Raw genomic sequence first — 12,734 nt, forward strand, 5'->3', positions numbered from 1 at the left:
TAGTCACAGGCTGCATACATTCTGCAGGATGACCATCAAGTCCTGGACATTACAAGCTTTCATAAAAGACCTTACTCAATATATTTTTATAGGAAAATATTGTGCAATCAGTAGATTTGCTCATGGGGAGTTGGGGGAGGTTAACCCTTCTGTTCTCCTCTTAGCATGTTTAGACCCTGACTGTCACACTGATTGTAAAAGAAGGTGTGTGTAGGGGGTGTGTTTAATTTTCAAAATAGAAAATAAAGAGCTAGTCTTGTGAGATGGTGAGCACCTCTTGAATGCTGCTAAGCGCCTTCCTCTGGCTACTCACATTAACCACAGTGGGAGTTGAGAGCACTCAGTCTCTTGCAGGGCTGGACTCAAACACACTTTCTCCTGCACTTACTTTGAAGCCCTAATGAATCAGGATTCTTTGTTTCTCCCACAAAAATGATAACCTGATAATAAGACTTACTAATGCAATTTACACCAGATAACTAATTAATCCTCACAAACTCTTGCTTATGGGCAAAAAGAAGGGTTACATGATGAGGTACCCAAGTAAATCAACAGCTGAGCCAGAGCTGCAACTCAGGACTTCCTGGAATCATGCTCCATTCAGTGAACAATGCTGCCTCCCTTGCCATAATAAGCGGTAGAAGCCACTTTCTGTATTCCTTGGGCTGCTCCAGCTTCTTATATAAACCATCCTAATCAACCCTTGCTGGGGAAGCATAGGCCTCTGAACTCAGGTCCTGGCAGTTAAATGATGGAAGTGCTGATTTAAAAAAAAAATGTATCAAAATGTAGTTGAATCATTTTATAATGCCAATTTCATCACGTCATTTATTTTGGATCTTAAGATTTTAATTTAAAAAAACACACACACTAAAGCTTTATTGTTCTCCCTTAACTAATGTAATAGGAATGAGCTATGGATTTGCAAGGAAAGGGAATATATACCTTCCTAAAAATTGTTTATGTCCTGTTATGGTTTATAGGCCAGGAAAAGCCGTATGTCCTAAATGTGGAAAGGAACAAGGTTCTTCTTCTTTTTTTTTTTTTTTAACATATAGTGGTGGTGGGGAACTGTGTCTTCTATATGCTTCACGATACAGTTTTAGATAGTGCCTGTAATAGCAGACATAACTAAATAACCAATCTCCTCCACATCTCTGTTTTGCCTGTGAAATTATCTAGGATATTTTAAGTTTAGACAGCCTAGTAGGAAGTACAGCCATGATGACTGCTGAAAGAATTGAGCTGCATTTGATAGGTGACAACTCCTTCACCTCAATCATTGATCACACCCATATAGTAGGAAAACACCACATCAGACTAAGTATCAGAGCAGTACCCTTGTTAGTCTGTATCCACAAAAACAACAAGGAGTCTTAAAGACTAACAGATTTATTTGGGCATAAGCTTTCGTGGGTAAAAAACCCCACTTCTTCAGATGTAGCCATCCTTCAACAAAAAACCTTCAAAAACAGACTTAAAAGAGAAACTGCAGAGCTACAATTCATTTGCAAACTTAACACCATTAATTTGAGCTTGAATAGGGACTGGGAGTGACTGGCTCACTATGAAAGCAATTTTCCCTCTCGTGGTACTGACACCTCCTCATCAGTTACTGGGAGTGGACCACATCCACCCTGCCGTAACTGGCCTTGTTAACACTGGTTCTCCACTTGTAAGGTAACTCCCTTCTCTTCATGTGTCAGTATATGTATGCTTGTATCTGTAATTTTCACTCCATGCATCTGAAGAAGAGGTGGGGGTTTTTACCCATGAAAGCTTATGCCCAAATAACTCTGTTAGTCTTTAAAGTGCCACCAGACTCCTTGTTGTTTATGTCAAACTAAGTTACACATGGACCTAACCTGTGAAACAGCCACCAGGGCTGAGAATTTCAAAGCTATCTAGGAGATCTGGACAATTCTAATGGGAATTGAGTGTTCAAGTCCCTCAGATAGCTTTGAAAGCATCAGCCCATTCCTTTTAGCTGTATGAAAATAGTGTGGTATGAATGTAACACTCATGAAACGAAGGTTCTGTATAGTAGTTCTGGCCAGAATTAAGCACTGTCACTGAAATTAAATACCCATGGCTTGCTCAGGTCAGTTGACTCTTGCTCGCGGGGCTCAGGCTACGGGGCTGTTTAATTGTGGTGTAGATGTTTAAGCTTGGGACAGAGCCTGAGCTCTGGGACCCTGCAAGAGAGAAGGGTCTCAGAGCCCATACTCCAGCCCAAGCCTGAACATCTATACCTCGATCAAAGAGACCCGTAACTCAAACTCTGCAAGCCTGAGTCAGCTGACTTGGGCCAGCCACTGGTGTTTAACTGCAGTGGAGACATACTCTATGTGGGCAGAAACTATGCAAAATTACCATCCATGCATGACTGAGCCAATGCACCTTAATCCTGATCAGCTGCATTCCTCGTGTGAGCAGTTTCAGGACCCTGGCACAGTTCTGCCAGTCCTGACAAGCAACAACCCCAGCCATGCCAGTCCTAGGACACCCGCCCTTTCACGCGTGCCTAGATACAAAGACCTAGTGCTGTGGTTACCCACATCAGTCCTGACCCGCCACATTTCTTGCGAATGCTGGGCTGAGAATGGCAGTCATAGCAAACATATATAATCTATGCACCTGTATCTATAGTGTTCATATTACACCCAGCGGGTCATTTGTGGTTGCATTATAAATGAGGTAATGATGATTAAGTAACTTGCAAATGGCACCAGGAGAATGGAAGGGGTGTGTGTGTGAGGATTATATGTGAGTCATGAAGATAAAAAAATGTAGCTGCCCTTCAGGCCAACACAAAACCTTATTTATTCTTCTCCCTATAAGACTCTCCAAATGGTGGGGATGGGAACAGGAGAGCAAATGAAGGTGAGATTGTAGCATAGGTAGGCATACTTGATCTAGAGTTAATCTAGTTAATTTGGGTAGCAATCATAGTGAAGACGTGCTAGCAACCTGACAACAACAGCACCAGGGACCCTGGGTACATACGCAGGTTGCCAGCCCCTGTGCTGCCATGTCCCTTACCTGTACTAGCGCGATTAATGCTAGCCTGGGTATGTTCACCTCTGCTAGAGTCACACCTTCATTTGCTGAGTAGACATGCCCACAGTGTGGGCTGATGTATTCACTCTCACCTGGAAATGCTCTGCACAGAAGAACCAGTGCTGAGAGTCCTCTGGCTGCCGAGTCCCAGAGATGATTTTAGCTGAATTATGTACTTGATTCCAATGGTGATGATTTTCTTCCTCATCTATCTGCCTCAAATCCAGATTCAGCTGGAACCAGGGTTAGAAGTAAGACAGGAACTCAGTCTTCACCACCCATTCAGTCTTTGGGCTCTCCACTCAGACTACGTAAAAAGGGGCTGTTTGTGGGGACTGGCTATAAAACAGCAACATACTAGGGTGGTATTGTTCTGAGCCATCCAATCTCCCAGTTTCTCACCACTCCTACCCCTCACAGGTGGCATAGTCTCAGGGTTTCTCTGGGCTGTTTTGGAAATGTGGGAATCATTCTCGCCATGTCACCTGTCTCTCCAGGTTCCCTCTCTCTGCCTTTCACTCCTGTTAAGTGGCTACATCAACTATTGTGAAATCAAATGATTTTGACCTTTGAAGTGGGAAGTGAGGGCTGAGGAGGGACCAATTCACTGTGGTATTATTTACAAACATTCAAGTGCCATTGTATTTATTTATTTAACTTGTTGGGGCATGGCAAGGATCCAGCCCATGATATGCCCAATTCATATGTTAAACTTTGCTGTGCCTCCCAGTTTACAGCCCATAGTTCTCACTCCTGCCCCCAGTAATACCCCAGCAGTCTTTCTGAACTGGGTGAACTGAAAGAAGAATTTGGCCCCATGTATCTAATATAAATAGGAAACCTGAGTGAAGCAACTTACTGTGGTAGCCCAGTGACTGAAGGGATCCCATAAAGACTCAGTGCAACTGCATGGCTGGATCCCAGGGAAAGAGGCAGAGGACCCTGCAGAGAAATGCTGCATTTTGTGCAGGTTACCATGGCAGGATCTCACTTAGAGTTTATCTCCACTGCTGCGTTAGCCTGGATGGCTGGCACCTGGTCTGAGTGACAGAGTTAGCCTGGTCTAGGTATGAACAGCCACAGTACAAAGTACAAGGCCCTACTTGAAGTTACTGCGTCCTCATTGTGTGTGCATGTCCCCAGGATGTACAGTACCCCATGGTTCTTTGTGCTGCAGTAAGCTGAGTCACTGCATGATTCTTTCCCAGTGAATTATGGGAGAACTTGTCTGTCCTGTGCACATGAAGGGAATTGGGGGAAGGCACTGGAGGACTATCAATACTTGGATGATTTAGCTTGTGTCCTCACTGCAAAGCTGGCAGGTTACCAGACAGACTGAGAACAGAACAAAAGTTCTGGCCTGCAACCCCAGCCAGACCAGCCAGCCTGTGTTGAAAGCACCCCCACACTCAGGTTAGAGGGCATGTGGACAGGAGGTCATTTGGGTCTACATCTGAGTAAGAGCCCAGGTTTCTCTGCAGTGAATACACCTTTACATTAGTTCCCTTCCCTGAGGAACAGAAGCTATAAAACCATGAGTTAGAGAGAAAAATCCGTCCATTACCACACAATAGGATATAAAAACACCAGCCAGAGATTTAATTGCATGGGCTATTAATGTACAATAACAATGCAAAACACAACTCACTGATACCATCACACAGATGAATGCCACGTACAATAGTAAATCTAAAAGCAATTACATGCATTGTTTAAGAAATTGCACACAACATTTGTTTTGACTTGACACAGGAGGCCTGGGTGGATAAGGGGATTGGGTGGTCATGGGATACGGCACCTTTCGCTTCCAGGTGACCAGCTTGAATTTGGCTCAGGTTGTTAATAAGCAGAAAAAGTTGATAGTATTGGACAGGTGGATGGCCTGTGCAAGATGAGTTGGGGATGGGGAGAGATCTGAGTCCTGTTCTTAGTGAACAGATACCACATGTCCAAAAACACCACCACAGTTGGCTTTAACCAACGCCGGAGAAAGATCAAGGAGTGAATGAGCTGTGGAGGTTCTTCTCATAGACTCATAGACTTTAAGGTCAGAAGGGACCATTATGATAATTGAGTCTGACCTCCTGCACAAAGCAGGCCACAGAATCTTACCCACTCACTCCTGTAACAACCCCCTAATCTATTTCTGAGTTATTGAAGTCCTCAGATCGTGGTTTAAAGACCTCAAGATGCAGAGAATACTGTGACTATTGCCATGGTATCTACTTATCTAATGTCTTTCTTACATCTAATGGTTATCCCATATCAGAGCTGACGCCCATTGGCCACAGATGGTGAGTAAGGAGATGTGCTGTCTCTGCCCATGTTGTACCTGTTCTAGAGACTTTAGTCTCCAGGGCTGACAGACACCTTCCACCAGCCTTACATTCACTTGTAAAGGCCGCCTTCCCAAAGACATAAAGAGTGCTTGTGCCCTCATGCCACAGGAATAGATGTGCTGCTAAAAAAGAAAATGCTCCATCATCCAACCAGCCTGTGAGTGTCTAGCAGAACTAGCATAAACTGACCATGTGCCCCCACTTGGACTCTTACCATTTGATCCCATTTTTAACAGCAGACGTGTAACTGGAAGAGCGGCTTGTAGAACATACTTTATGGAGTGCAACGAATATAAGCTGCATGGACAATTATCAATGAGAAGATTGCTCTTGGTTTGATCATCATTATTATTTATATTATCATAGGGTCCAGGAGCCCCAGCCATAGACCAGGATCCCATTCTGCTATGCTCTGTACAAGCATGGAGCAGAAAGATGCTCCCTGCCCCCAAGGAGCTTACAATCTAAGTATAAAAGAAGAGAGAACAGATGGATCCAAACAGACAGTCAGGGAAACCAGGACACAGCGAGACAGTATCATAGGTGTGGCATTAGAATACTTTATTCTTACCCTAGCCAACTCCCTCCCTTTCTGTGAAAGAACCAACCAGGAGAGCAGGCACAGAGTGACAGGGAAAGGGCTGGCTCATATCCGAGACAACCAGACAGAACGATGATGTCGAATGTACAGCAGGGAATGAATAACTACCAGTCACTGTTTAGGTAGTCCTTGCCACTTCACAAACACTAATAAATGTGTCCTCTAGACACCTCTGAAAGGTAAGGAAGTGTTATTCCCACTTTATAGAGTGGCAGCCGAGACACTCAGAGCTCAAGAATAACATTTTCAAAAGCTCCTAAGTGATTTAGGAGTTTAAATCCCACTGATCACAGCCCTTCTTTATAACTTTCAATGGGAATTAGATTTCTAGGTCACTTAGGTCACTTTTGAAAATGTTAGCCTAGGTTACTTGCTCAAGGTCACACAACGACACCAGTGGCAGAGGCAGGAACTGAACGCAGCTCTCGTGAGAGCCAATTCAGTGCTTTAATCACAAAACTATCCATCTTCACTTTTCATCCTTTCCTTACCCTTTCCTTCTTTCACACTTTGTCAGTGGCTGGACTGTGATCCCTCGTTAGGTTCTGACTATATCAGCCAGTGAGGGATTGGCTTCTCACTAGCTTGAGTGAGAAGCTGAAAGTCGTTCTTCCCCTCCACAGATGACCTTCTTGTTCAGGAGAGAACACTTGCTGGCCCTTCCCTATGGAGAGAAACTGGAGGAAGGAGAGATGTGACAGTGTTTTTTATCTCAGGAGCAGAGGGGCAATACTTCACTTCCACTTCTTCATACTCTGTTGCTTCATTACCAGATCTCCTCTTTCACTTCATGACTCCGCTCTTCTTGGCTCTATCTTGCTTCCATCAATCCTTGGAATGATCCCATAGAACTGAAAGAAAAATCTCTCTGACCAGCAGCCACACAAGCTATTTTGGGTTTGATATGCAGCAGATTTGATAAGAAAGCGCTCAGGAAAAAACAAATTTCCTCTTGGACTAAATAGAGCAGGGCACATACTGAAGCACATAGAGTTCCCTTTCCTATAATCGCATTAAGTAACCTTCTAAAATTAGAAACCAGGGGTGAAATCCTGGCCCCATAGAAGTCAATGACAAAACTCCTACTGACTTCTATGGGGCCAGGATTTCACTCTCAGCCCATTGCTATCCCATATCCATGGTTGAAATGGAAGAAGGGTGGCTGGCCCTAAGTATTCTTTATGCTTTCCACCATGTTACTCCTTCTTGTTGTTAAGTCCCCACAGTTTTAGTAGCATCAATTGTCTTACATTAGAAATCTGTAAGCCCTCTATGGTTTGAGTCCTGCCTAGTGATAATAATGATACATAGCATTTTTATTTGGCTTTTCCTCTAAGGATCTCAGAGTGGGTTACAAAGGACATTGACAATTACCATCATCTTAGAGATGGGGAAACTGATGCACATGCAGGGGAAGTGATTTGCCAACAGCCACACCATGATTCAGTAGCAGAGTCATGACTAGAACCTAGATCTCCTGGCTCCCAGCTCTAATGCTATCCATCAGACTACACAGCCCACGTGGGAGACCTGGCTTTCTTGATGCCTTCGACACCACCTCTAGAAGGGCTGGAATCAGCTGAGGTGCCCACCTGACACTGCCTTATTTAAAAGTCTTGGGTAGTGACACTACCATATGTACAAGTTTTGGGTCAGGATGTTTTATCTGAAGGATCCTTGACTTGGGAGACCATTCCTCAAGCTGGTCAATCAGAGCTTGAATTTGAGGGCACGCTACAAAGACCGAGATACGAGCTTTTGCCTGAGCAGAATATGGGGGAGGATTACGGTTAAATTATTTGTATGTATGTACTCTCCAAATGCAGGAACATAGGCAGTGTGCTCTTTATCAGTATTTACCATTCTCTTTATCAGAGCTGACTTTCATGTAGTAAACCTGATGTAATTACTTTCTGTGGTACAAATTCATCCCTGGTGTGTAACTCCATTCACAAGGGATGATTTGGGGCCACTGAGTCTGACAGGAGAGGACTTGCTCTAGACAGGAACATTACAAACAACATTATGTGTTACCAGCAACTGAAAAGCCATGGAATGACAATTAAGAAAAGATTAAACCTTTCACCTCTGGATGCCTGGGTATCTACCCTTAGCTGTGCATACATAGTCCGTGTTGATTTCAATGAGAGTCTTGTCCATATGTGAGAATTTGGCTCGGAATTAGTTTACAAGTGAAAACTAGTTATAGGGCTTTCAACCCAGTCTGCAAAACATCATAAAATTCCTACACTATTCACCATAAGAGTCAGTCTCTGCTCCAGACAGGCCCAGGGACAGTATGGGGTCTGCAGCTCAGGACTAAGGTCCCATTCCAGAGCTTTGGGGAGAACAGAGAGGCATAAGCATTAGAATGGTAGGGGATATTTGCAAGGCAGGATCGAGGTCCATTGCTAGAGCTCTGGGGTGGAGGCACAGCCAGCATTATGCTTGGTGGTAGCTTGTGCTATCTGTCTCCCACTCACCAGCCCTAGTAATAATAGAAGCTTTTTCAAAAACACATTTATCTTTAACTATTATTTTGGAGCTTGCTTTATTTCCTCTTTTGCCTTCACATTGTGTCATTTTATAACCTCTATTCACCATTGTTATTGATTTATACTGGAACAATTTAGCACTTGTTCTGAAGACTATAAACTCCCAGTATTCAGCTGTTGTATCCAATATCGTATTTCATATTAAGCAGATCAAATATACTGGGGTGATTACTCATCTTGACCAGCTTCCTGTTCCCTTGGTCCTGTCTGAAAGACAGCTCTGATTATCATAATCTCCAGCACACGCCACAGAAGGCAGAAAGAAGATCAGAGGATGTTGTTTAGCCTGCTGTAAAACAAAATACTCCTGGCGCAGTGCTCCTGCAGACCGCCCACATCAACCCCACATAGGGCCTGTTCAAGTGACGCTTTGACAGCACATTCAACGTCTGTTGACTCGGCTGGGCAGTGGAAATACTTTCCTCCGGACCTGGAAAAAAAATCTCTGAAATGCATTCAGCTCTTGACTATCAAGGGCCCTAAATCCAGACAGTGTCACTGTGATGCAGAGACCTGTCCACTGGTATGAGATTCACCAGGCTGATTTCACACAGCTGGTAATTATGGAAGATTAGGGAGATTTCTTGGTCACACTGTGAACTGATTTGTGTTGTCTGCTTCAGTTTGGAGTGTGACCTTTTTCCAGTCTCTTTCCACCCTCGTTTGTGAGTTACAACAGTGGTTTCAACCTTTTTTCATTTGCGGTCTCCTAAAAAATTTTGGATGGAGGTGGGGACCCCTTTGGAAATTCAACCTGTGGTCTGTGGACCGCGACCATAGAAATCTTAAGACTGAAAACTGACTGAACAGAATTCAACTACAAAAATTGTATATGCTCGGCACGGCATTTGACACAATGTGAAAAAGGGCACTAAACTGTGGGCTTCTAGGGTAATGACAACACTTCTGGGTTTTGACCTGTGGGCTGGGGTATTCATATACTTTTGATTGATCAGAAAAATGGAATGCCTTTTCTGGGATCTGAAACCTTTCGCAGACCCCTTAGACATAGTCTGCAGACCCTCAAGGGTCCGCGGACCACAGGGTGAAAACCACTGTATTAGAGCATCCATTTTGTAATGGGGACTTGACATCTCAGAGAAAGACTATGTCTGAGAAGCTGTGAGAGAGCAATCAGGGGCCACTGACATTAAATGACTCTGCTGTACTGGAACAATGGGTGTTCTACTGGTAGGGCCATTGCCTTTGCATGTCTGTCAGCACAGAAGCAGACGGGAGTTGGAATATGGAAATCTCTTGGCTGAAGCACATGGGGAAATAGGAGAGACTGTCTTAGGAGAAGAGTGCTTTTCTAACAAGAGGTCAGAGCACCACCATAGGCAAGAACACCAGACTAAAGAGAAAGAAGGCAGGAAGCTCACCAACCCCAGGCCTCCTAAGAGGGGTCAGATCAGCCTATGTGGTATACATCCAGGATTTTGCTGTCTATAACTCTCTAGCGTGCTTTATTAAGAATAAAGTATTAGTGGTTAAGAAATTCCTCCACTAAGCCTGTGTTCCCTGCTTTCCTGCCACATTGTCCCAGCAGGGCTTATCTAGAAACTACAGCTCCCACAGTCAAGTGGACTCTGGGGGAATATGTCTAAGCAACTGTCGGCTTGGGAAGGCTGCAGCACTGGTTTCAAGGGATAAGGCAGCTGGATTCCTGGGTCCTACTGCCCAAGAAGGGTGTCAGACAAAGGGTCTATACCTGGGATTGTGCCCGAAAGACCCAAAGCTAGGAATCGTTATCAGTCACTACCCACACTGGTGGGGCTTGGAAGTATGTGGGGCCCAGAACTTGGGTCCAGGAGAGAAAACTGGGCCAGGCTGTAACAGCAACGCCTTCTAATCACTACTGACCTGGATTTGGATTGGTGACTTAGAGATGAAAGAAACAGTAGCCCACGGCTAATCTGCCGAGCCATCCAGTAGCCCAACATCACTCCTTAAACAAGAGGAAGGATCATTACTGAATGAAGCAAGAAGTTATTCTTTGTCATCCGCCACCTAAGGTGTCCTTCCATTACTTACAGCTCCTGTGAGCCTGATGACTGAGCCGAGGCTATTAGCCTAGATCTAACGCAAATGTCTTCTCCATTATATAGGGGAGCATGTTTTCCTGGAGCTCAGAGGTGGCACATTCTCCCACTGTGGGAAAGGAAAAGAAAGGGAGTGCTTCATATTTATTCCATGATAAACCAAGCCGTCTGGCAGAAGTGTTGACAGATTCTGAAGGGAGCTCCTATCTAGTTCCTTTTTGGTTGTAGGAATGGCAGCTTCGGAATGGGGCCTCAAGAGTGATGGTATAAAAGGTGTGGGGGTGGGTGGGGGGGAGGGTCAGGACTTTCAAAGGGAAATGGAGGAAACCCTGACAGGAAAAACTCAGGTTCATGTGTCACTTCAGTGTTAATTTCAAATCAGATTAAGGCAAGCAGGCTGTGGCTGAAAACAAATATAAACATGTTCCTTCTCTAGTGATTCATGATGCCAAGTTAATCTCAAGTCGCCCCACCTTACAATTTGAAAAGAGAAAGATGAAGAGAAATAAAGAACCAACAGGCCAGATTATTTTGTTACCACAACAATCCCCTCATAAAAGCTACATGGCTCTTGCCAGGCTCTTTTGTTTGAAGTTGGGACAAATTCCTCATCAGCTGTGAACCCTCCCATTGAAGTTTCTGTTTTTTAATTCACCACAGCAGTCATACCTGCCACAGATGTTGCTGTAGGGACTGCATTCGATCTCTGCTGCTGGGCTTCAGAGCAGCAACACAGCAATGGTCTGAGTGCTTTCCAGAGTGTTAGAGTCAAACTGAGGCCTGGTCTACACTAGAAAATTAGATTGGTTTCACTATGTTGGTAAGAAGTGTAAAAAATCCACGTCCCCAAGCTGCATAGTTATGATGACCTAAGTCCCCGTGTAGACAACGCTGAGTCAATAGAAGAGCTACTGCCTCGTAGATATCTACACAGATGGGAGAATCCCTCCTATCAGTTTAGGCAATGTCTACACTGAAGTGCTGCAGCAGTGTAGCTGTACTATGTAGACAGGTATAGACAAGCCCCAGGAGAGACAAGGTGGATGAGGTAATATCTTTTATTGGACCAACTTCTGTTGAGGAGAGACACAAGCTTTCAAGCTTACACAGAACTCTTCCTCAGGTCTGAGAAATGTTCTCAGAAGCTCACAGCTAAATATAAGGTGGAACCGATTGTTTAGCATAAGTAGTTAACTCATATTTCAAGGGACCACTGAAGGTTAAGTGGCCCATTAACACCTCTCCATATGTTGCGATAGGCATATGTAGGACCCTTGGATCTTGAAAGATGTGTGGTGTGTGTGTGTGTGGGGGGGGGGGTTTGATCGTTGTAGCAGTGGAGATATGGCTACAAGTTTTGCATCTGTTGTTCTGGCAGGGTTTGGTGCTGCTTTGAGTTTTTTGTGTCTTGGCCTGTGGGGGAGCTTGCTTGGTGAGGTTCTGGCCTTGTTTGAAGGCCAGAAGAGTGGGTTCAGAAAAGATTTATTTCAGGATGGGGTCCCCTTTGAGCATGGATTGTAACTGTTTGATGATACCCTTATGGGTTCTAATATGGGGTGGCAGATGACAAGTAGAGGCATGAGGTTGGAGAAGGTTTTATTTCTTTCTTGAATCAGATTCTCTCAGGGCATTCATGGAACAATCAATTACACACATACAAAATGGGGAATGACTGCCTAGGAAGGAGTATTGTGGAAAGGGATCTGGGGGGCCATAGTAGATCACAAGTTAAATATGAGTCAATAGTGTAACACTGCTGCAAAACAAAAAAGATCATCCTCCTGGAATGTATTCGCAGGAGTGTTGTTAGCAAGACACAAGAAATAATTCTTCTGCCCTACTCCTCCCTAATGTGGCTTTGGCTGGAGTATTGTGTTCAGTTTTGGGCACCACCTTTCAGGAAAGATGTGGACAAATTAGAAAAAGTCCAGAGGAGAGCAACAAAAATTATTAAAGGTCTAGAAAACATGACCTATGAGAAAAGATTGGGCTTGTTTAGTCTGGAGAAGAGAAGAGTGAGGGGGCACATGATAATTTTCAAATACATAAAAGGTTGTTACAAGGAGGGAGAAAAATTGTTCTTATTAACCTCTGAGAATAGAGCAATTTTACTTCTGCCCCTTATAGCTATGCCTAG

This window comes from Gopherus flavomarginatus, chromosome 7, assembly GCF_025201925.1.
Source record: "Gopherus flavomarginatus isolate rGopFla2 chromosome 7, rGopFla2.mat.asm, whole genome shotgun sequence".
In the NCBI taxonomy this organism is placed as follows: domain Eukaryota; kingdom Metazoa; phylum Chordata; order Testudines; family Testudinidae; genus Gopherus; species Gopherus flavomarginatus.